The sequence below is a fragment of the Sorex fumeus genome, unplaced genomic scaffold (assembly GCF_029834395.1).
Source record: "Sorex fumeus unplaced genomic scaffold, SorFum_2.1 ptg000046l, whole genome shotgun sequence".
Classification (NCBI taxonomy): domain Eukaryota; kingdom Metazoa; phylum Chordata; class Mammalia; order Eulipotyphla; family Soricidae; genus Sorex; species Sorex fumeus.
Window position 1 is genome coordinate 6,699,519 of NW_026606103.1, and position 25,811 is coordinate 6,725,329.

A 25,811-nucleotide genomic window follows, 5' to 3' on the forward strand; every position below is an offset into this window, starting at 1 on the left:
TTGGAGAGCCCAGCAAGCTACCGAGAGTATCTCGCCCACACCGCAAAGCCTGGCAAGCTACCCGTGATGTATGCAATATGCCAAACACAGTAACAACAAGTTTCAATAAATGAACACCCATCCCTCAACCAGTGCACATTTTCCACCACCAATGTCCCCGGTATGCCCCTCCCCCCTTTCTAACCCTCCCCCTGCCTCTCTGGCAGACAATTTTCCCCCTACTCTCTCTCTACTAGTAATGGAGACATTACTAGACCCGCTTGAGCAAATCGATGAACAATGGGAGGACCACGATACCGTGATAGTAGGAACCTATAGATTTCTCTGCGGTCTCAGCCTCTGTCTTCCTTGTTTTGTCCCACTCAGTTGACATAATTGGTTTCTACTTATTCCTTAAAGAGTAAGTCTTGCCTCATGAGCAAAGGGGAGAAGGCAGCTAGTATAGAGATGGGATCACTAAGAAAATGATGGCTTGAGGAATCGGTCTGGATGGGAGATGTGTGCTGAAAGCAGATAAAGGACCAAACAGGATAACCTCTCAGTATCTGCACTGCAAACCATAATGCCCCCAAATTAGAAAGAGTATGGGGAATATTGTCTGCCATGGAGGCAGGGGGAGGGTAGGAAAGGGGGGGTATACCAGGGATATTGGTGGTGGGGAATGTGCACTGATGAGGGATGGGTGTTTGATCATTGTGTGATTGATTGTAATCCAAACACGAAAGCTTGTAACTATCTCACGGTGATTCAATAAAATAAAAAAAAATTAAAAACTATTAAAAAATCAAACGATAAAAAGAAAGACTAAGTTTTCCTTTGAACAGATAAGTGGCTCTTCTCAGGACATGTGCTTATTGTCTTATATTCTGGGAAACAATATATTATGCTTACTTTAAGTTACAGTTTGTATTGCCCACCTGATGCCAAGGACTTTAATAATACTATGCTTCAAATGTTTATTTTAATTTTGTCTAGAAAAACAAATTTTTAATTATGTTTTTTCAAATGACATGTTATTTTCTTCAGATTATCCTGCCCCCACAGCAGAACCTGGCAAGCTACCTGTGGCATATTCGATATACCAAAAATAGTAACAATGATGATCCTCATTCCCCTGATAGATCCCCCAATATGTCATCGGCCTACACTAGCACGTGACAGGGACTAATGAAGATGTTACTGGCGCCCGCTTGAGCAAATCGATGAACAACCGGGTGATAGTGATAGCGATGTTATTTTCTGCCCCTTCTGATCCCAAATGGTAATTATTATATACATAGTTAAAGTGAGCTAGAGGGGGCTGCAGCGATAGCACAGCGGGTATGGTATTTGCCTTGCATGCGGCCGACCCAGGTTCGATTCCCATCATCCCATATGGTCCCCTGAGCACTGCCAGGAGTAATTACTGAGTGCAGACCTAGGAGTAACCCCTGTGCATTGCCAGATGTGACCCAAAAAGCAAAACAAAAAAGAATAGTAAAATGAGCTAGAGAATTTCACCTTGTTTAAATTAAACAATTAAAGGATTTCAATTTTGATAAATTTGGACTTGTACATTTCTAGGCATTGAAATTGTACTCTGGCTGTAAGGTAAAATAAGTTTTATTTTTTAGAGTTTAAAAGTGTTTTTTAAAATTTAATTTTTATAAATTAGTTCACAATATTTGATTACATTTAATATTTGAACACCAATCTCACCACCATTAAACCTTCACGCCACCATATTTCGAATGTTTCTGTTCCAAACCCCAACCCTTGCACCAAAGCAGAACCGAAATCATTTATTTTGCATTGTTTGTTATGAATAAACTGCTGAAAATTCTCCAAAAATTTTCCTTAGAGGAAAGTGAGTGAAGATTGTTGTATTTCACCATTTAGCTCTTCTATAAGAGATCAATAACATGTCGTTAAAGATTGAGGCTTGTGTCCTTATAGAATATACGTATATGCATATGAATATGCATATATATGTAAAAACTTATTTTCCTCTAAGAATGGCTGCCTTTTACTTTAAACTCCATCAAATGTGGTGCACTACTCTTGGAATATGAGTGGTGTGAGGTATGAGATATGGCTGTGCAGTCCAGGAATAAATTCCTGGTCCAGGAATAAGCTCACTCATGCGTGAGGCTTGGCCTGAGCATGTGGAGAGGGCTGAGGGCATGGTGGTAGTTGAGTTCTGGAGGTTTTTGGCTGCTGGGTCTGAGTCCCTTGGGGTGGGTAAGGATCTCACCCACCCCCTCTGGATTCCCCTGAATGAAACAGCCTGGTGTGGGGTCTGGCGGCATGGGTATGGGGAGCCATTTTATGCTCTCTTTCGAGATAGTTATCTTAAAAAAATTATATGTGTGTGTATATATTTATATAATATATGTATATATACTAAGTTCCTCTCTTCTGTTTCTCTCTTCAATTCCAGTCAATTCCAGTATTTCCGCTTTTAGTTTTAGCCTAGCTGATTTATCAAGTGGTGACAGAGTGGTGTTGAAATCTCTAACTATTATTGTGCTGTCATCAATGTCCTTCAAGTCTATTGGTCATTTTATGAATTTTAAATGTGTTTAGGAGTATGTGAGTTCTTTCTGATGTTCATATCCCTTCATCACTGAGAAATGGCCTTCTTGGTCTCTTAAAACCTTTTAGTACTATAGTCAATGTTGTCTGATATCAGTATGGCCACCCAGCCGTTTTTTGGGCTTGTGTGCTTGAAATATTATCTTCCAATCTTTGACTTTGAATCTGTTTGCCCTTACTGCTTAAATTTAATTCTTGAAAGCAGCAGAAGGTTGGACTCAATTTTTTAATCCATACTGACATTTGATGTTTCTTAATTGGTACAGTTAGGCCTCTGACATTGAGTGTGATTATTGCCTTGGAGTTTGTACCGTCTTTTTGTAGAAATTTGGTCTAGTTGTGAGATTTCTCTCATCTACGGTAGTCCTTTTCATTCTCTTTCTTACAGCAGTTTTGAGTCATAAAGTTCCTGAACTGTTTCTTATCTGTGAAGTTGTGTATAGTTCCTTCAAATCTGAATGAGAGTCTGGCTGGGTAAAGTTGTTCATTGAGTTTAATTATCTCCCACCATTGTCTTGGGGCCTCATGTAAGAAATCTTCTGTCATTTGTACCAACACTCCTTTGCATGTCATTTTTTTCTTTAATCTTTAAGTGCTCTATACCTATCTAAGACATTCATCATTCTGAGTAGTTTGTATCTTGAGTATTTTTAGTTGGATTTCTTTTATCTGGTACCCTTCAAGTCTCTTGGATCTGGGTGCTTGCCCCCTCCAGTTCTGGGAACTTCTCAGCAGTGATGCTTCTGACTGTTGCATCTTCACAAGAGTTGCCTTCCTGTCCCTCTGGGACAATGATTATTTTTATGTTGTTCCTCTTGAATTAATTCCAGAGTTATCTTATCAACTGATCCTTCCACCAGTGCCCATTCTCCACCACCAATGTTCCCAGCATCCCCCCCATAATCCCCACCCCACCCCCCACTCCTGCCTCTGTGGCAGGTGGAGAGTACCTTTTACTCTCTCTCTCCTTTAGGGTTTTGTGGTCTGCAATCCAGGTATTAAGTAGCCATAATGTTTGGTCTATAGTCTAGGAAGATGTGTGCTTAAAGTGGGTAAAGGATCAAATATGATGGCCTCTCAGTATCTATACTGCAAAACATAATGCTCAAAAGGGGAAGGAGAGAGAGATGGGGGAGGTAAAAGAGAGAGAGAGGGAAAGAGAGAAGGGATAGAGGGGAGAGAGAGAGAGAGAGAGAGGGAGGGAGGGATGGAGGGAGGACTGGGGACACTGGTACACTGGTGGGAAATGTACACTGGTGGAGGGACAGCTGTTTGAACATTTTATGACTGAAACCAGATCATGAAAACTTTGTAACTGTCTCATTTGCCAAGGTGTCAAAAATCAGATGGGCTGGTCACGTAATGAGATTTAAAGACGACCGCTGGACTAGAGCTGTTACCGACTGGATTCCAGGGGATGTCAAAAGACCGTGTGGCCGCCCACCTACCAAATGGTCAGACTTCTTCGTCAAGATCATGAACGATCTGTTTGAGGCTCTTCATGTTCCCAGAGCGAACAGATGCCATTAGGCTACACTAGCACGCAACAGGGACAAATGGAGATGTTACTGGCGCCCGCTCGAGCAAATCGACTACTAACAGGAAGTTAAGTGATTAAGTGATTTAAGTGTATCTCAAGGTGATTCAATTAAAAAAAAAGAGCTGGAATTCCCAAAACAATCCAAATGATCAATGAAACCAAGTGCTGCGGCCACAGCCCCAGAAACACAAGGACTTAATGCAGAACCCAGCAGCTTAGAGCAGAAAAGCGAACGGATGATGAGTTAACCCAGGCCATCATTTCTGCCCAGAGGGGAAAGGGTGTTGCCCCATTCGCCCTCTCTTCTCTGGAAAGAAGGATGGCGGCCGCATGGGAGCCTTGTGGACAGCAGGTATGAGCCGGGGGTGTGGGGGCGACTAAAACCTCATGGGAAGGGGGGCGTTCCGGTTCGTCCTTCACGCCCTACCGAGGTCACCAGTTGCCCCCCACGAGCGGCTCTCCAGCACGGCCACAGCCCCAGAAGCACAAGGGCTTAATGCAGAACCCAGCAGCTTGGAGCAGAAAAGTGAAAGGACTATGAGTTAATCCAGGCAATCATTTCTGCCCAGAGGGGAAAGGGTGTTGCTCCCTTCCGCCCTCCTCCCTCTGGAAAGAAAGATGGTGGCCACATGGGAGCCTTGTGGACAGCAGGTATGAGCCGGGGGTGTGGGGGCGACTAAAACCTCATGGGAAGGGGGGCGTTCCGGTCCGTCCTTCACGCCCTACCGAGGTCACCGGTTGCCCCCCACGAGTGGCTCCCCAGCACAGCCACGGCCCCAGAAGCACAAGGACTTAATGCAGAACCCAGCAGCTTGGAGCAGAAAAGTGAACGGACTATGCATTGATCCAGGCCATCAAGTCTGCCGGAGGGGAAAGGGTGTTGCCCCATTCGCCCTCTCCTCGCTGGAAAGAAAGATGGCGGCCACATGGGAGCCTTGTGGACAGCAGGTATGAGCCGGGAGTGTGGGGGCGACTAAAACCTCATGGGAAGGGGGGCGATCCGGTCCGTCCTTCACGCCCTACCGAGGTCACCAGTTGCCCCCTACGAGCGGCTCACCAGCACGGCCACAGCCCAAGAAGCACAAGGGCTTAACGCAGAACCCAGCAGCTTGGAGCAGAAAAGTGAACGGACTATGCGTTGATCCAGCCCATCAAGTCTGCCGGAGGGGAAAGGGTGTTGCCCCATTCGCCCTCTCCTCTCTGGAAAGAAAGATGGCGGCCACATGGGAGCCTTGTGGACAGCAGGTATGAGCCGGGAGTGTGGGGGCGACTAAAACCTCATGGGAAGGGGGGCGTTTCGCTCCGCCCTTCACGCCTTACCCAGGCTACCAGTTGCCCCCCGCGAGCGGCTCTCCAGCACGGCCACAACTCCAGAACACAGAAACCAATTTCTTAACTATCTGACTTTCAGTAGAAATACTTCCAGGGTCAATAGGTAAAATAACAGAAATCCAAAACCAACATTTAATTCTTGAACCCAGCTGTAGAAAGAAAATCACTTCACAATGCTTTTTCAGCATGTCTGATTTGGGGGGGGGGGGTAAACTCTAAATAATAGTGGTGAATCTTTTATTGAAACAATGAATCTAACCAAAGCAGATAGAGTGTTAACTAGAATTCATCTGCCTCACAGGGACGGGGAGGGGTGGGGGGTGGGGTTTTATTGGGGTTCTTCATGGTAAAAAATAAGTATTGGTAAAGGGAAATGTGTTTGATATTTGCATGACTGAGACATAAACCTGAAAGCTTTGTAACCTTTCCCACAGTGATTCAATAAATAAAAAAAAAAAATGAAACCAAGTGCTGGTTCTTTGAAAAAATAAACTAGATCATTAAACCATTGACAAGACTCTCAAAGAAAGAGAGAGAGGGAGAACCCTAATAAACTGAATCAGAAATGAAAGAGGTAACATCACAACAGAAACTATGGAAATTCAAATCAGAGATTACTTTGAGAATCTTTATGCCATGAAATAAGAGAACTTTAAAGAAATGGATAAATTCCTGGACTCCTATACTCTCCCAAGGCTGAACCAAGATTTGGAAGAGGGAGGGAGTGAGAGAAATGGAGACAGAGAGACAGACAGGATGGATTTGCATATGGAGAGCTGTAACTCTTTCCCACTTTCAACCTTTCTCTTCATTTAACCAACCTTGGTTGACTTCTCAGGATTTTTTTTTTTTTTGAGAATTATGAGGGCCTTTTTCAGTTAGAAAAACAAGATCTTCTAAGCCACAGATTCCCCTCACTCTGGAACTTTTTGCAAGATACTTGCTGTTTTGTACCTTTATAAAATGGAGGATAATGTAGAATTCATTGAGCTGCTTTGGGATAGAGATTTTAAAAAATGATTAAGTTCCATTTTAAACAATACTATTGGGCTAATATAACAATTTAAACTTTGAATTTATTAAAAACAAACCTTGATTCACAAGTACACTGAGCCTTAAGTCCACTAACCATGAATACTAAATGCATTCAAAATACCATATCAGAGACAGCTCAATGAGACTGAGCACATGCTCTGTTATGTAGAAGACTCTGGATTGGGTTGGATCCTTGGCACCTTAAGATCCCTCAAGCATCCCCAGGAGCAACTCCAAGCACAGAGCCTGGAGCAGCCAGCCCCTGCACACTACCACACGAGCAAAAAGCACCATATCAAGTACTGGGGAAATCATAATGGATGGCGACATCCCTGTCTTCCAAGGGTTTACAACCTAATGGAAGATATATGTGCAATTAAATTACTCAAGGGCAGAAATGAGGGCTGTAAAAGAACTATGACAAAGTGGTGGAGAGGACATTCTGATCAAACCCTCGAAAGGCTAAATGCTGAGGACTTACTCTGAAAGGATTTCAATTTAAGGCCTGCCAAAGAGAACAAAAAGGCAGATTCCAAGAGCAGAGGATACATATGTTATCAAGATGCTTGAGTAAGTGGATGAGGGAAATACTGAGCAATGGTGAATCAGAGATGTGGGTGCGAGTCCAAAGGAAACTAAGCCTGAAGAGTAATCCTAGAGAGTCTGGACTTATCTGGAAGGGCAGTAGGAGGGACTTGGGTCTGTGAGTTCCCCGTACACTTGCAGTGCTTGTGAAAGGAGGGAGTGATTGCGATATCCTCTCGAGAGGCAAACACTGGGGCAAGAAAGACAGCCTCTTAGAATACCGTGAATGCTATGAGGGGATGGCGAGATTTCAATGTAAAAACACAGGATTAAGGGAGAGAGGAAGACATGCGTCTCTGTCTGCTGGATCAATGCAAGTCAAACAAGCACCTCTGTCCCACACTTAAGAATAGGTACTTAAGTGTGGATGCTGGTGGTGGGAAATGTGCATTGGTGGAGGATGGGTTGTTCGATCATTGTATGACCGAAGCTCAATCATGAAAGTTTTGTAACGGTATCTCATAGTGATTCAATAAAAAAAATAATAAAGTTAAATTAAAAAAATAGGAAATGAGAGCATGGCAGGTAGGACACGTGTCCTGACCTGGGTTCGATCCCTGAGCACTACCAGGAGTGATTCCTAAGTGCAGCACCAGAAGTAACCCCAAAACAAAACAGGACTGGAGATGTGGACCATCAGGGACACCCAGGTCTATTCCCACCTGGTGCATAAGCACTCAGAGCAAAGTCAGAATGCACAGCACAGAGAAAGCTTCCTGGGCCTCCCCTTGCAGTGCTGTGAAGGGAACATCTTCACATCTAAGGTCTTCTAGAAGTAGCTAAAGGGTTCACTCTCCAGCAGTGTCAAAATTAACAATGATAAATAATTTTTGCATACCTCAAGGAACTTAGTAGAAGAACAAATTAAAGCCAAAGTCAGTAGATGAAGGGAAAAAAATAAAAATTACAGTGTAAGTAAGGAAAATAGAAATGAAAAAAGATCATGTAAAAGATCAGTGAAATCACTACTCACAATGAGAAAGACAAATACAGGATGATCTCACTTATATATGGTATTCAAAGAAATACACCACAAGGAGAGAAATGTCAAAGACAAACCCATAGACTCTAACTCCCAAACTGAGCACACCAAGAGGCAGGGCAGGGTTGAAAGGTCCAGGGGACTATAGCTGAGGGATACTGTCACTTTGGTGGACACAGGGTGGTGACATTACACCCCTAAAACATTTTAAAATGGAGGGCTTGACACATAGCACAGTGGCTAAGATGCTTGCCTTGTAGGTATATGGTCAAATGAGTTCAAATTCCATGTTGCCACATGTGCCAGGAATGTTCTTGGCACCCAAACCACTGTCACATGTTGTGACTAATAACCAAGAACCCAAGCACCACAGTCAGAAAGTGTGAGCCCTGGGAACTCCAAACAGAGCACCACAGTTACCCCTCACCCTATGAGCACTGCAGCTAGAGCCTGCATGCCTCAGCCAGAGGCGCATGCCGGCAGAGATGCATGCACCACAGCCACAGGAGCACAAACCCAAGAGCCTGCAGCCTAACACTCGACCTGCTAGGAGCACCCCAGCAGAGTGAGTGATTTTCCTGACATATGATGCCCCATCAGCACCCCAGCAGACTCTGTGAGCCCTGCACCCTGCCCACAACCCCTGCCAGCATCACAGTGAGAACTGCGAGTGCCACAATAAGGCTGCATGTGGACCCCACATGGCAGATCAACAGCAACAAGGGGGAAGGTCAGGGGAGGGAATAAGAGTGTGTTTATAGAACCTTAGTGCCCGAGAACAGATGACTTGATAAAGAAACCCTGGCACATCTACACCATGGAATACTATGCAGCTGTTAGGAAAAATGAAGCACAGAATTTTCTTGTAAATAGATGGACATGGAGAGTATCATGCTGAGTGAAAAGAGAAGGTGAGGGACTGACATAGAATGACTGCACCATTTGTGGAATTAAAAAAAAAACAGTATGAGACTAACACCTGAGGACAGTAGAAACAAGGGCCAGGAGGACAGGTCATGGTTGCAAGTTGGCTTCAAGTGCTGGGGAGAAGGCAGTTTGGATAAAAAAGGAACCACTATGACAAAGACAGTTGGAAGTGATCACTCTGAATAAGAATTGAATAAGAACTGCTGAAAGTAAGTAAAGGAACAAGCATGATGACCTCTCAGAATCTGTACTGCAAACCATAGTGACCAAAGGAGAGAAAAAAGGAAAGTGCTTGCCATAGAGAGAGGCTGGGCGTGGTTTGAGGGAAACTGGGGATACTAGTAGTGGGAAATATGCACTGGTGAAGGAATGGGTGTTGGAACATTGCATGACTGAAACCCAGTCATGAACAATTTTGTAACTATCTCATGATGATTCAATTAATATAAAAATTATTTAACACACATAGACACACACACACGTTTGAGGCCACATCCAATGGTGCTCCAGGATTACTCCTGGTTCCATGCCCAGGGATCACTCCTGGTTTGCGCAGGGGACCATATTTAGTGTCAGGGATCAAACTCAGGTAGGCCACAGGCAAGACAGGCACCATACCTGCTGCACTATGTCTCCTGCCTTCTCTAAAACAAAGACAAGTGTGCCAGGGGTTGGAGTGAGCTCGATGGATTGAGTGCATCCTGTGCATGCAGGCCAACGCTTCATGGTTCCCTGAGCAATACCACCAGCAACTGCAGAGTACAGAGCCTGTGGTAACTGAGTATCTCTAGGTGTGGGACAAAAATCAGGGGGAGAAAGAGAGAGAAAAAGTGAGAAAGAGAGAGGAGAGAGAGAGACGAGGGTAGAGAGAGAGAAGAGAGAAAGGGAGAAGAGAGGAGGGGGAGAGAGGAGGAGGAGAGAGAAGAGGAGGGAGAAAGAGGAGAGAGAAAACAGGGAGAGAGAAAGAGAGAAGGGAGGAGAGAAAGAGAAGGAGGGGGAGAGAGAAAGAGGAGAGAGAATACAGGGGAAAGAGAGAAGACAGGGGAGAATGAGAGGGGGAGAGATAAGAGAAGGGAGAGGGGGTGAGAGAAAGAGATGGAGAGGGAGAAAGAGGACAGACAAGAGAGAAAGAGAAAAGGGGGGGGGGGAGAGAGAGAGAGAGAGAGAGAGAGAGAGAGAGATGTGAGAAGAGAGAGCAGAGAGACAGCGCAGTGTACCCAAACTGCTCTAGAATCAGAACTATTAATGGTTTAGTGACAAACCGTCCGAGGCAGGTCAATGGGCCATAGGGGCACAGGCCGGCCTCTCGAAGTGCGGACACCAGTGCTGACCTCTGCCCGGTCAGTTCCATTCACAGCTCTGGACACTCAGCATGTGCACCTGAATGAGGTCCACACTAAGCTGCTCTGTGGGCCTGGCTCCCGACTGAGGAACCACACTGCAAAGACTCCTGCTGGTGCCTTGGTTTGAGGGAGCATCCAGGACGTGCCTTGGCAGCAGGCAGGAATGAGGCCTTGGTCACTCGTCCCTCTCACCCACACACAGCACAAGGAGTCACCAGTACTTCCCGACACTGTCAGGTCCTATGGGTGTACAGTGGCTACATACACGGCCAGGATCCTGCTATTCAGAAGTGAAATCTTGCAGGGCTGGAGAGAGAGTACTGGGACAGAGGCACTTGCCCTGTGCACAGCTGACCCCAATCCAACCCCCAGGAAGGCCTATGGCTTCCAAGATTTCCAGGAGTGATCCTTGAGTACAGAGCCAGAGGTGAACCCCGAGTACCACCAGGTGTGCCCAAACCTTCCACCCTCCAATTTTTTTTTTTAAGTAGCAGTATCTAAGTACTATTCAAATTATCATCCTATTTAATGTCATGTTACACTCGGCACAAGGAAATAAGTGATGGTGCTCTAAGAATCTATAACAGGAGCTGTCTTCTAAATCAGTCAAGGAGGGCTTCCTGAGGAAGTGGCAGGGGCGCTAACATGTGAAGGATGAACAGGGTTAACTCTGTGGGAAAGGGAAGGAGACATCTGGCCACTGATAAGAACAATAAACCTGACTGAGGGTGAGGGTAGGTGGAGAGAGAGCACAGAGGGTCTGGCTCTTGAAACTTCCCACTGGTTTCGGGGTCAAGACCAAACGACCCCATGGCCACTCCTGTCCCTGGCCACTCTGTGCTCAGCGTATCCACCACATCCACTGTCTCTCTCACTCCCCTTACAGCCACACTTGCATTCCATAGGGCCAGTTTTGTTTGGTTTTGGGCCACACCTGGTGATACTCAGCGGTTGCTCCTGGTTTGCAATCCGGAATCACTCCTGGCGGTGCTCAGGAGACCAGAAGGGATGCTGGGGATTGAATCCAGACAAGCTGCATATAAGGCAGGTGCTTTATCGCTCCAGGTGGGGCTATTTTTTTTGGGGGGGGGGTGCACAGTTGGCTGTGCTCTGAGCTTTCTCCTGGCTCTTGCACACAAGAATCATTCCTGGTGGAACTTGCAGAACTATATGGGGTACCATACTTGAATTTCAAAGATCTTTCTTGTTTTGTTTTATTGTGCATGTTTCTGCTTTTGGGCTACACCTAGCTGTCTCTGGCTCAGTCATCAGGGCTCACACCTGGTGGGCTCACGGGACCACATAGGGAGCTGGCGATCAAACTTGGGCTGGCTGTATGCAAGGCAAGTGCCTTCTCACTGTGCTGCCTCTCTAGCCCCTCAAATCTCTTCCTGGCTTTGCGGTGGGTGCCAGAGTGTGGTGGTGGCAGGAGGAAGGGACCAAGAAGAGGAGGCAAACTCGCTCACACGCAAGGCACAGGAGCTTCTGCCTCTGCCCACGTGGGGGTCATGGTTTTGGAGAAAAGGCGAGGGCCACTGCCAGTGAATGTAGAGGAGCTCTTGGGAACTGAGCTGGCTTCGGGAGCACCTTCCTCCGAATCACCTCGGGGGCCTAGGAACTCTGTCCAAGGGATGCTGCAGGGGTGTCTGTGAGGGCAAGGCGTGGGCTGGAAAGAGACAGCAGCCATTACCTGGTCATCCAGGGGGATCCCGCTGCTCATCTTCACTCGATTTCCCTCCGGGTGATAGTCATCTGCATCATAGAATTTCCACCCGAGCTTGGAAACAAAACGAAAGGAATATGTAGCGCGCAGGGTGTCTCAGGCGACTGCCGCCACGAGGGCCCACACAGCAGCTCCGTGCTTCCCCCCAGTTGCAGGGGAGCATCCCCGGCCTCCCCCCCGCCCCCCTCCCTCAGGAAAGAAAAGGGGTTTGAAGCTCAGCAGTGTGCTGTGGGGCTCACCCATCATTATCTGTAATCACCCGATGGGAAAACAAACTGCAGCAGTGAGTGGCACTCTGTACTTGTTCGTGCTTACAGATCAGCCTGCCTTCGGGTCGGGGAAGGGAGAGAACAGTAGGAGACCAGTAGGGTGTGCCACTGAGGGACAGAAAGGCGGGTTACCTCGGATGCCAGCAGGGCGCCCACGCTTGATCTGTGGAGAGGATGCAGATGTTCAAATGACCAAGCCCTCCCAACCAGCCCATCTGAGGGTGTCCCCCAGAACTCAGATCAAAGTATACTGATGACAATCTGCAAGTGCTTGTGATCCCTTGTTGGTTTTGGGTTTTGGGTGATCCCTGGAGGTGCTCTAAGGTCACTCCAGGCTCTGTGTTCAGGGGCCGCTCCAGTAGATGCTTGGGAAACCATGGTGTTCAGGAGCCTGACCCTGGGTTTCCGGCATGCAAGGCATATACTTCAGCCCACTGCATTATTGCTCCTACCCCAAAAGTGATGTTCTTGACCATGGAACCTAGAGTACGGTTTTTGTTTTCTCCAGGAGTTTAAAGAAAGACATCATTACCAACATGCCGCTAACCTCTCCCCGAAACATACCATCAAATCTCATTAAACTCCTTAAGTGTTTTGGCCCCTGCTTAAGAGATGTCTCCCAAGTGGTGCTCAGGAGACCTGGGAGCCCTTCTGGTGGTTCTTGGCCCACATGGCCAGTGGTCTTGTGCAAAAGCCTGAGACTGTGGTACTGCTCAGCCCTGCTGTGCTTGGGCTCACCCAGGCCACAGAGGTGCTCAGAAACCTCCAGGGCTGCACCAGATGGTGCACAGGAGACCACGAGGCACTGCAGTACAGAGTGCTGGGCATGCACCCTGACTACTGTCCCAGCTCCAGCCCCTAGGTTTTTATTTTCTAAGGGAAAAAAAAATACTGAATTCATGAAGTGCTCAAATCTCCCCTGAGGATGCTAGGAGGGATGTGAAGGGGATTAACCTCCTCTAACTCCTACAAGGTGCAAAGCACAGCACTGCCTCAGGTCTCAGGGCTACATGCTTGAGCAGAGAGACAGGACAATAGTAAGGCCCTGCAGGTCCAACCCCCAGCAACACATTTGGTTCCTGCCAGGCGTGATCCCTGAGCACAGAGCCAGGAGTAAGCTCTAGGCACAGTTGGGGGGGGGGGTGCTCCCAAAACAAAAATGAAGAAATAAATAGATGAGACGCACTCTTAATGGACACAAGAGACAGGCCAGCCCTTCGGACTGGATGTCCAGGGATCTCTGCTCCGAGAATCTGATAAGGATCTTTTCCCCCTAAAGGCAGTGCAGGCAGTGGGAAGGCCTTGGGGCTCTGAATCTGACATCTGGCAGGTTCTCTATTCTGTCATTACAGGACTAAGATCCTGTGCAAGGTGAAATTATTTTCTCACCAGCAAAATGAGAGAACTGAGCCACAGTACCCATTCCCCATCCGCTCATTTCATTTAGCCAGCACTGACTGAGCTACCAGCTGGCCGCCAGAGGCTTGGTCTGTGCCACGGAAGATGGACAGAGAAGGCAGCCAATGAGAAATGAAATCCTTTCTGGCTTTCAATTTCTAAGGTGTTGCACAAATACCATTTACCACCATCACAATTTTCATATCCGCTTAATATTTATCAGACCTGGTCTCCCAAATTTTATATACCAGTCACAGTCACAGTCCTCCCGTTCTTCATCGATTTCTCGAGCGGGCCCAGTAATATTGTGAGACTTGTTACTGTGTTTGGCATATAGAATATGTCACGGGGAGCTTGCCAGGCTCTGCCGTGCGGGCGAGATACTCTCGGTAGCTTGCCGGGCTCTCCGAGAGGGGCGGAGGAATCGAACTCGGGTCGGCCATGTTGGCCCTTGTAAGGCAAACGCCCTACCGCTATGCTATCGCTCTAGCACTTTATATACCAATTCCACAATTTTTAAAAATTGTGTTTAAGATAACATGGTTACAATTATACTTTTGGTGTATAAAGTTATTGTACCGCCAGTACCAAAACTCTCCACCACTGCCCTTATATCGCCTCTAGTCTCTCTTTTTCCTCATTCCTCAACCCCTCCCCCTTCCATCTGGTGACCTCAACTTTGTAATCAAAGTCTAATTTGTTGGTAAACATTTACCAATTCCAAAGTGTTTACTTGTTTCTCGGGGTCCACACCTGACAGTGATCAGGACTTACTCCTGGCTCTACATTTAGGTATTACTTCTGGTGGGGCTCACGGGACCACATGAGGTGCCAGGAATGGAACCCGTGTCAGCCACGTGCAAGGCAAACACCCTTACCCACTGTGCTACTGCTCTTGCCCCTACTTGATATTTTTATATGACTGCTTCACTTTCTGAAATCAAATATATTTTTTAAAAAGTTTGGGGGGGTCACAGAGGTAGTACATCTGCAAACTTCTGACTTGGAAAATCAATCCCCCATTTGACAAATTTATTTGAAATAGACTCAGTCCCACACTGAGCTCCAGATATTTTCCTTCCACATGTGTCTCCTGCTTCTCCATGTCAGCCTATAACAGAGGTTCCCGAATTTCTTTGTCCTGAGATTCCCTATTCAGAAAAATTATTACTCCAGGATGGAGAGGTAGTCCACGAGTTTTGAGGCTTGCCTTGTTGGTGGCTGATCCCAGCTGAATTCCTGCCACATGGTCCCCTGTGCACTACCAAAAGAAGCCCTCATTGAGTGCTTGGCATGACCCAAAATCAAACATAACATTACTCAACAACCCCTAATTTCATCAGAGGCTAATACTGCCCTTCTGGATTCTTCCAGAAATCCTGGAGCAGCATCTTCCTCTTTGGGGAACACTGGTGTACTTCTCCCTTCTCCAAGCTGCCCAGGTGCAAGTCTTAAAACCCCTCTTTACTTCTCATTCATAGTCCATCCACAACGCTCTTATTTATATTCCATAACCGAATCTCTAACTTCAGGCCACCAATCTTGCCCTGCTGGGGTTCCCTGATAATCCATAAGGCGGTCAGGCCTCTGGGCCTTGACACGTTCTAGACCCTCTGCCATAACGCTTTCCCACTGTTCTCCAGGCTTGTCCCTCCTCTCTCCTAACTCCCACATTTCTTCAGAGGGTCATTCCTTGACCCTCCTGCCTGGTGCTCTGCCCACTTCCTCCCCAGTCTCTCCCCTGGAGGTGGCCACCACCAGCACTTTTGGTTGATGTGTATATATTCACTGCCATCCCCCATAGTGGCATATAAACTCCCTGAAGGTAGGGATTTTTGTCCCATTATCAGTGACAACCATGAATGACTGAGTCCAATATTTTTCTGAATGCATGAAACTAACCATCTGAATTGTATAGGACATCTTCCCTCTCGCCTGATGGAAATGTGACTAACTGTCCAAGCTAGCTCAGCAGGCCATGGTGGAACCAAGTCCTGCGGTTACTAAGTCCCTTACACCAAGCACAGGAGCAGTTTTACACTTTTTTTTTCCTTTTTGGGTCACACCCGGCAATGCACAGGGGTTACTCCTGGCTCATGCACTCAGGAATTACTCCTGGCGGTGCTCATTGGACCATATGGGATGCTGGGAATCGAACCTGGGTCCGCCCCGTGCAAGGCAAACACACTACCCGCTAAGCTATCACTCCAGCCTCAGGACACGACTTTTAAAGCAGGTAGCTAGGAAACTGCAGGTGCTGACTTTTAATGCCATCCCAGATTCCCTGTCTTTGAGGGTAAACATGCCCGCCCCCCCCCCAATTCTTCTAAAGATATATCTATTTACCCGAAGCAAGCTTTTTAAATGGGTACAACCCACATGGGTGGTTCCTGACTAAGGAGAGTCTAGAGCATCTGAAGGTCAAGATACTTTATCACAGTGGGCAAGATGCTGGCCTTGCACGCGGTCAGCCGGTGCTCGACCTCCAGTGCCCCATAAACTTCCCGGAGCACCACCAAGAGTGATGCCTGAGCTCGGGCCAGGAGGAAGCCCCACCCCCGGATAGTTTAGTTCTGGATTTTTTTTCTTTTTTGCTTCAGTAACTGTTTTACCAGAAACTACCAGTAACTGTGTAGAGTTAATAGTTGGCTCCTAATCAGGGAACAAAGGTCTCGGTGCGGGCAATCAAGATTGTGAGATGCTTTATGCTGCCTGTCACATAGCCTCCCAACTAAAAAAAAGAAAATACGGTTCAAGTGAACATGACCACTGTCGTTTACACCGATAACTCGTCATTTAAGGACGGGAAAAAAAAACAATGGAAGGTCAAGTTCACTTCTGGAGACCGGGAGGTGCAAGCGCTCGCCGGGACTGACTGGCGCAGGTGCAGGAGGAGGTGCGGGCGGCGCGCAGGGGCCCCGAAGCGGGGATGCCGGGACCCCCGAGCTGCCGCTGCTGTGGCCCGCCCGGACTGGCCCGCGCCGCCCGCCCGCGCCGGGAACGCGCTCCGGCCGCTCCGGGCTCGCGTCGCCCCGCTCCCGTCCCCGCGAAGGGGAAGGGGACTCCCCAGGGGCCCCGCGTCCCCGCGGCCTGTCCTCCTCCCGTGTGCCCGCCGCCCGCCTCCCGGACGTACTTCCCAGAGCCGCTCACGGCCATCACCAGCAGCGAGATCGGGGTCGTCAAGTCGCCCGGCTCGCTCCAGCCGCCGGCTTCCGGCCCGCCGCCCCGCCTCCCGCTCGCCCCGCCTCCCGCTCGCCCCGCCTCCCGCTCGCCCCGCCTCCCGCTCGCCCCGGCCCTTCGCCCCGCCTCCTGTTCGCTGGCCCCGCCCCGCCTCCTGCTCGCCCCGCCCCCCACTCGCCGCGCCTCCCCCTCGCCCCGCCCCACCTCTCCCATAGCCAGGCTTCCTGTCCCCTTATAGCTGGATATGAATATTTATTTTTTCTTTTTCTTTCTTTTTGGGTCACACCCAGCATTGCACAGGGGTTATTCCTGGCTTACGCACTCAGAAATTACTCCTGGCGGTGCTTGGGGGACCATATAGGATGCAGGGAATCGAACCCAGGATGGTCACGTACAAGGCAAATGCCCTACACGGATGTGCTATCGCTCCAGCCCCTGGGTATGAATATTTATGAAGCGTGCTCATGCCATTGTGTTTTTTTATGTAACCAAGCGTTTTGCCTCCAGGTGGGCATTCCAGTTGATATCCAGCATGTACTGTGAGAAATATCCCGCCTGTCTAAAATGCATAGATTTAGAGCCTCAAAGACAGGAGAAAAAGGAGGCTTTAATAGCAACTATTGATTTTTTTCAATTTGTTTTTATTTTTATTTTATTTTAAAAAAGCTGTTCAACAATAGTTGACTATGAAATATAGCCCCATGACAATTGGGCCCTAGCAAAGCAAGTCCCAGCCCATATCCCGTCCTGCAGCTGCAGCAGGCTAGCAACACCAAGTACCCCCAACTCCTCCTTGCACCTGGAATTCGCCAGATAAGGCTACAAGGCCTGAGAAGGCCTAATGAGGCATCTCTTTGTCCTGGAATCGGCCTAACAAGGCCCAACACCAAGTACTCCCATCTCCTCCTTGCACCTGGAATTCACCAGATAAGGCCACAAGGTTGGAGAAGGCCTAATGAAAAGGCCTAATTGACTGCCCATTGGGAGGACCTGGTGACAGGTACAGAAGAGAGTGGCTGGTGCTGATGGCTTGTTGCAAAATGACTGGCTGCCTGCCTGCAGCATCTAATGTGATAATTCAAATGTATTGGGTGACTTGTGCGCGGGCTTTTCTGAAATGCTCGGGAAGATGCCCTATAAAAAGCCCCCTTTGAAGAGGCTCGGGGCTCTCAGTCACTTACGGTTTGTGGTCATGCTGTGAGCCCGAGCATGCTTGAATAAACCTCTTGCTTTTGCATGGACTTGGTCTCTCAGAGTTTTCCTTGACAGGTGAGGCTGTCCTGAGCTCGGACCCCAACAGACTACAATTAATATTCAAACACCAATCCCAACATTGTGCACCTTCTCACCACCATAAGAGGAAAGTTTGTGAAGATTGTTATATTTCATCCTGAAGCCATTTAAGTAAGTCCTTGTATAAAAGATTGCAAGCATGTACAGTTATACCCAAACAAATGTGTGCTACTTTTTGGTACATCAGTGGGCTAGAGCATAAGAGGTCCTGCAGCCGTGAATTCGGCCTCATGCTCCAGGTTGTTCTATGTCACACTCTTCCATGAGCTTTATTTCATAATCTCTGGGTTTTGACCGTTGGTGAGATTATATGGCACCAGAGGCAGTTTGTTGTGTGACTACCAAGACACTGGAAAACTGGAGAGCTGGGGGGAGGAGGCCCAGACCCGTTCCAAGCAGGCTTGGAGATATCAGTCACGGGTCCAGAATACTGGATTTTTCTGCAAGTTCCCTCATAGTTGAGGCTCTTCCGAACCTGTGCAGAGAGGCCTTGAGCATGGATATGGTTGGATTCAGGAGGTTTCTGATTGCCTGGACTCTGCAGGGGTGGGGAGGGAAACTCAGCCTGTCCCCAGAGTGGCCAGGGTGAAGACAGCCTGGAGCAGGATCAGGCTGTTCTATGTTGCACTCTCCTGAGAGCTTTATTTCATAGTCTCTGGATCTTGGACATTGATGAGATTATATGGTGCCTAGAGTAGTTTGTCAACTATTGATTATGGTCTTTCAAGATTGGGTGGTTGCCAAGTAGGCAAACTCAGCAAACATGGGCAGCGGTTCTAAACCAATGTTTGTTCCTGGTCCTTTCTCCCATTTATTAGATACTATCAGGCCCATGTTCTAGGGATAACCATGTTTCATTACAGATGTAGCTACCAAATTTATAAAATTTGTAACTTACAATTTATAGTTCCTCCTTCTTGGGTTCCAGGACTAAAGACTGCATTTTAAAACCAAGCTAAATTTTCTCTAACAATAATCTTTAACGGCAGGATTTTCAATCAGTATCTAGTGTCAGCACTTGAGGTCAAGTTTCTATTGCCCTAAATATGCTTCCCTATTCCTCTTACATGTACTGTGGCTGTTTGGTATCACTGAAGGGGAAGGGACATACCTTTAATATACCCATGTGCTAGAAAACAGCACCATAACTACATGTGAATTATTATAGTTGAAGCCCCCCTTCCCATTCCTGGGGGAGATAGGCTGGCATGCTCCAAGCTTTGACTTTGATTTCCTAGGTCTTCTGATTTTCTCCTCAACACAGTCCATTGAGAATTGCTAGGCTGAGGACGGGAAATAGCCCTAAAACTAAGTCGAGTGAAGAAATAACACTTTCAACCTCCAGTGTTACCCAAATTTATTTTCCTATCTATCCTGGAAAACAAGAAGGCTAACCCAGGGTCTTTAATGAACATTTAGGTTACCACTGCAGTGAACTTGTTTTTTCCCAATATGGTGGCAAGACTTTAGCTTTCCTCTGTCAGGTACTGACAAAGAAGTCATGGCTGGCAGCTAAGGTCACTTGGCTAAAGTTACAGGTCAGTTATGGCTAGACCAGGGCAGAGGTAACTTCTACAGAGGCCTTTGTAGTCAGTGTGTGTAGAAGCCCTGCACCATATCTCATATCTCCACGCCAGCCTCCTGCTGAGACGAGATGTAAGAAAGACCAGGTCAAACAGTCATCAGACCAAAATATCTTTTTAAAAAACAATTTTTATTTCATTAAAGAACCGTGATTTACAAAGTTATTGAAACGTCTAATGTTCTAACATCAATTTCCCATCACCAGTGACCCCAAGTTCCCTCCCACCCCCACAAGCTGCCACCTTACAGGCACATCAGAATGTTTGGTTGTTGTCATTTGTGTCTCATGTTTTTAGTGTTATTGATTCTGTTTTGTGTCTGTAGCTACCCATCCCTCCACATTACTGATGTATCTCAGGCCATTGACCCCTGCTTACCCATTACTTCCTGTCTTCCACTTCTTTCCTCTTCCCCCCACCCCACCTCTATTTCTTACCTTCTTTGTTCTCTTCCCTGTACTCTATAATCAGGGGCAATCTAGACATCCACTCTTTGCCATATTTCATTCCTTATTCTTCCAGTTAATTTATATATCACAGATAAGAGAGATCATCCTATGATTTTCTTTCTTTTTCTGGCTTACTTCACTCACATGATATAATCCAGTTCCATTGAGGTTGCAGCAAATTGAATGATTTCTTCATTCTTTACAGCTGCATAATATTCCATTGTGTATAGTGTTCCATTGTGTATATGTACCACATCTTCATAATACATTCATTTTTATTGGACGCCTAAGTTGATTCCATATTATAGCTATTTGTTTTAAGTGCTGCAATGAATAATGTTGTGATGATGTCATCTTAGATGAATGTTTGTGTGTCCTGAGGGTAGATTCCCAAGAGTGAAATAGCTGGATCATATGGCAGTTCAATTTACTGAGAACTCTTCATACTTTCCACATTGGTTGAACATTCCTACCACCAGTGGATGAGAGTTCCTTTTTCACCTAACCAAAATAAGAAATTTATAATAAGAGATTGTAATCTCTTGATTTACATTAACTTTTATATGTTAAATGGCTCCTGTGTAAGGTATCTTTTCAAAATTCAAAATGCATTTATTATTTCTTACTCAGTGAGGATGTTGAAAATTACCATAAGGCAGTTAAAAACTCATACTTTGTCTCCTTTTAACTATTATTTCAATGTAAGTTTTTCCTTCCTTGAGAATGGTCCACTGCAGAGTATATAAACCCCAATTTGCTCTCGGGGACGGGGGCCCCATCAGTGAAGCAGAATTCTGTTAGCATCTTTCTCTTCCACAGCCCTAAACTTTCACTCTGTAAAATACTTTTTTTTATTCATGAATCAGTGGTATTTTATGTTATTTAAAACATGTCTTGACTGAATAGATGGCAGGATAAAGAAGCTGTGGTACATACACACATAGAATACTACTCTACTGTAAAAAATGATAAATCATACGATTAGCTGCTACCTGGCAGGATCTGGAGAGTTTCATGCTGAGTGAAATTAGGAGAGATGTTGGATTGGTTTGTCCTTCCTCCCTTGCCTCAGGGAGTTTAGGTTACTGAGTTACCCTCATCACACAGCCCCAGTGGCACTCCCATTCCTCTTTATTAATCTTTAACTTATTCTTTGTTCTGCTTCCCCTCTCTGTTAATCACTATATCCCAAAATCAGACCCTGTGATTTGTAAAGTCAGATTCTTCTCAGGACTCTGGATTTTGTATATGCAAGTGAAATATTTGCTTTTTTCTTTCCCTTATGTCCTTTTCATAGTTTACTCTAGAGCAGTGTCCTTTTTGTATAGACACAGGAAGATAGTGAATGCTGTGCTTCTGGGAGTTAATTGACTCAGAACAATATTTATTCCTGGGCATCTGTCATATTTACTCGACTTAAGGCTCAGCTGTCCTTAGTTCCTAGCACCCCAAAAGTAGGGTTCCAGTGAGTGTCTTGGATGGACTCAGGGCAAGCTGTAAGCTACCCAAGCATTGAAAAGGGACAAGCCATAAGCTATCCTGGGATCTAAAAGGGACAGGCCAACCACCATAAAATATAGTAAGTTATGAGTATGGTCATGGACAAACTTTGTCATCACCCAAAAAGAAGGATCTGAATAAGGACCCTGCTAAGGTTAGGAAGACTAACTTGGCCTGAGGACTGTAGTCTGGGATATAAGAGAGATGTCTCCAGGAGAGCCATCCCATCCTTTAAACTTAATATATCTTATGGTGTTCAGTTTCTCTTTCTTTCAACTCAGAAATATTTAATTAATCAAATTATAGGATGTAAGTTTATCATTAACAAACTTCTGCATAAAACAAAATGGGAATAGGAAGAACCATCCCTTTGATCAACATAGCAATTTTCCAATAATACAAACCTTAATAGTGATAGCACAGTGGGTAAGGCGTTTGCCTTGCATGCGGCCAACATGGCTGACCCGGGTTCTGTTCCTCCGCCCCTCTCGGAGAGCCGGGAAAACTACTGAGAGTATCTCGCCTGCATGGCAAAGCCTGGCAAGCCACCCATAACGTATTCAATATGCCAAAAATAGTAACAACATGTCTCACAATTTGTTGTGAGACATTACTGGTGCCCACTTGAGCAAACAGATGAACAACAGGAGTACAGTGCTACAGTGCTACGGTGTTCATACAAAATGACTAGAAATATTAAGAAGTAAATTTAAGATGTCCATTTAAATGGAAATAGACCAAGGAAAGGAGAAATATGCCCCTAGATGGTTTTCTGCCCTTGGGTGTATCTTCTTGCAAGATGAGATTTTGTCCTAGAAGAAGGTTCACCTGAGGGAAGGGCCTTACATATATTGAGTGTGCAATCACTACAAGTTGTATTGCTACCCCCAACTCTGGGGGGCTGGGTGAATAATGAAGTCTGTGAGATGGGGCATGAGGAAATGGGAATGAAGGCAGAGTGAGACTGAAATGAGGGACAGGGTGAAACTGGAATGGGGCATGGGGCGAGACTGGAATAGACACATAGGGAGAATGGAATGCATGGAGGAATATAGACTGTAATATATGGCAATTAATCACCAACCATTTTGGCGGTCCTGTTTCCTCCCTCATGTGTTGGTATGCAGAGGCTGATTGGGATGGGGAGGCGACTCTTGACCACCAAACGCAAGTGGTGAGTGCCCTCACTCACAGAGAGAGAGACACACACACACAGAATGATCTCTCTCCTGATGGAATATAAAGTCATGTAGTAGACATGATGGAATATAAAGACATGCAAATACCCAAAGGTCACAGAAATTGAGAACTGGTCTTAGTAGTAAGCTACCTTGGGGAGTGAAGAGGAGAGACACTGGAACAATGATCAGGGAAGTAGACATTCAGGTGAGGGGTTTGGTGCTAAACCGTGTCGTGCACGAAATGCTACTATTAACAGCATAGTAAACCACTGTGCCTAAAGTAAAATCAAAACAAAATTCTCTTGACTATCTACCATTCTCAAAAGTCTAAAATTGAGACCAGAAAGATAGCACAGCACTTCAGGTACTTTCCTTGCACATAGCCCATCTGGATTTGATCTTGGCATCACATATAGGCCCCAGACACTGCCCAGGAGTAATCCCTGAGCACAGGTGGGTGTGTGGCCCCAAACAAAGCAAAACAAAAACCCCTCCAAAAATTAAAATTGATGACCCTTAACAACCGAATAAAAAGTCGAATTGGGAGACAATCAGAGTGTTTATTTGGGCATTAAAAGGGCACCATATAAACTCATTAACGACCATGATCCAGAGACTCACAAAAAATCTCAAAAAAGAGCAACAAGTGGCAGAGATGCATTTAACTCAAGCTGTATCATTCTATTTAAAATTTTGGAATTTCTGGAGTTACATCTCATACTCTATGCCACTGGTGTACCAACAGTAGCACACAAAGTAGAAGGCAACTGATCTTGATCTATCTATCTATATACATATATATATACATACATACATATGTACACATATATATGTGTTCACAAGGCTCAACATGTAACAACATGTCAGTAATTTCTTATACAAGGCTTAACAGCTCCAAGATGAGATACAACAATCTTCATACATTTTCCTCTAAAAAGGCCTCTTTGGATCATTTTTAGTGAATTACTCTTAACAAACAATAAAAATAAATTATTGAGGATCTGCCTTTGGGGCAGGCTTGGGTAGTAGTGGTAAAATTGAAAATAATGGTGATGATAAGGTGTAATGGTGGTGGAATTGGTTTGGTGTTAGAATATTGAATACAATAAATTATTGCAAACAACCTTATAAAAATTAAAAATAAGAAAAAAAGAGTTGTAGAGGGGCAGGAGTGATAATATAGCGGGTAGGGAATTTGCCTTGCATGTAACTGACCCAACTTGGATCCCCACATCCTATATGGTCCCTATATGGTCCCCCAAGCACCGCCAGGAGTGATTCCTGAGTGCAAAGCCAAGAGTAAACCTGGAGCACCCCTGGGTGTGACCTCAAAACAAAAATAAATAAATGAAAGAGTTGTAAAGCTCATATTCAGAGAGAGTCTGCAGAAGGCACAAAAGTGAGTTTTTATAAGGGAAAGAGAAAGATGAGGTCATAAATGATATGCTGATCAGGTGAAAGCCTCAGCATGGTCAAGAGGTAAAAGTAGATTAAAGTTCACTTTTTATCAGTCCTTTCAAAGAGGATATTCTTGCTCTTGTTTCTTCTTGGAATGTTGGTGGCCAGAGGCCTTACCCAGTTTAGGGAAGACAGACTGTAGATTTGGTATATCTGCAGTGGCTTCTTGCAGCTCTGTCTTATTTCATCTACAGTCCCTACCCTGCCAACCTGGGTTCGAGTCACAGAATCCCATATGGTACCCCAAGCACTGCGAGGAGAAATTCCTGAGTGCAGAGACAGGAATAACCCCTGTGCATCTCCATGTGTGACCCCCAAAAAATGAAATCAAATTAGCTAGAATGCTACTAGGATGAACTTTAGAATGCTACTAGGATGAACTTCAGAATAAGAAGAATCACCAAGGTGAGAGAAAACCATTAATTATCACAAAGCACTGATCACCAAAATGCAACATATATATACATATGTATATATATAACCACAAATATATTATCTCAACATGAGTAAATTTTTTTTTTTTATGGAACGCTTCACGAATTTGCGTGTCATCCTTGCGCAGGGGCCATGCTAATCTTCTCTGTATCGTTCCAATTTTAGTATATGTGCTGCCGAAGCGAGCAAATCATGAGTAAAATTTTATGGAAGAGAAAAATGCTTTGATATCCAGAGCTGACACTTGAATCACCTTATAATCTCCAGAACCAGTGAACAAAACTAGTGGCCCAAACCGTTGTTTCTCACCCTTTCAATGACTACAACTCCCTTTGGGCCTTGTTTCTTCTTGTGGCACCCTGTTCTATTAGTTGGTATTCCAACCTTGTCACAAGACTAGAGGTAAAAATCACCCATTTATTTGATTTTAACCTGTGTTCCCCTTGTAACAACCTGGTGGGCCCCTAGGAGTTATTTGATCCCTTGTTGAGTAATGCTGGTCTACAAACTTCTATCATCTACTCAATCTACTTAACAATCGTGGAATATACATATACATATACATATATGCATATACATATACATGTTTATAAGTATTATACTGCAATCACCAAGCAAGGGATGTAGAGGGGAATGAAGTGACAGACTAGACGTATCATATGAGGTGGGGACTGGCAATGGCTTTCAGGGAACTGTTCTGACTATCCATTAAAAACATAAATGCTATTTACAGTATTATAAGCATATAACCTTAATTATCATAATAATTTTAACTGGCTAACGTTCCCCACATTTAATTTTCTCAAAACTATGTTCCAGCGGAGCCGCCGCGGGCCCTCGCGGCCGCCGTACTTGGGCACGCCCGCGCATGCGCCCTGAGCCTCCTCTCGGCCAGGCTCGGCGGGTCGCCCCGACTCTGCTGCAGGCTCCTGGGCGGGCCGCTGTCCGGGTTGTTCTGCTGGGGTCCGTCACCTCCTCCTAAGGATGCATCCCGATTTATCTCCGCACTTGCACAACTGAAGAG

The 25,811-nt window shown here is 45.8% G+C and overlaps 1 non-coding gene across 1 annotated transcript; it reads right to left on the reverse strand.

The window, feature by feature from the left end:
* Positions 1-24,869: 24,869 nt before the first annotated feature.
* On the reverse strand, positions 24,870-24,976 carry LOC130031293 (U6 spliceosomal RNA). Its single transcript, XR_008793641.1, has one exon. It is a non-coding gene; the product is annotated as a U6 spliceosomal RNA (small nuclear RNA).
* Between the last annotated feature and the right edge of the window lie 835 nt (positions 24,977-25,811).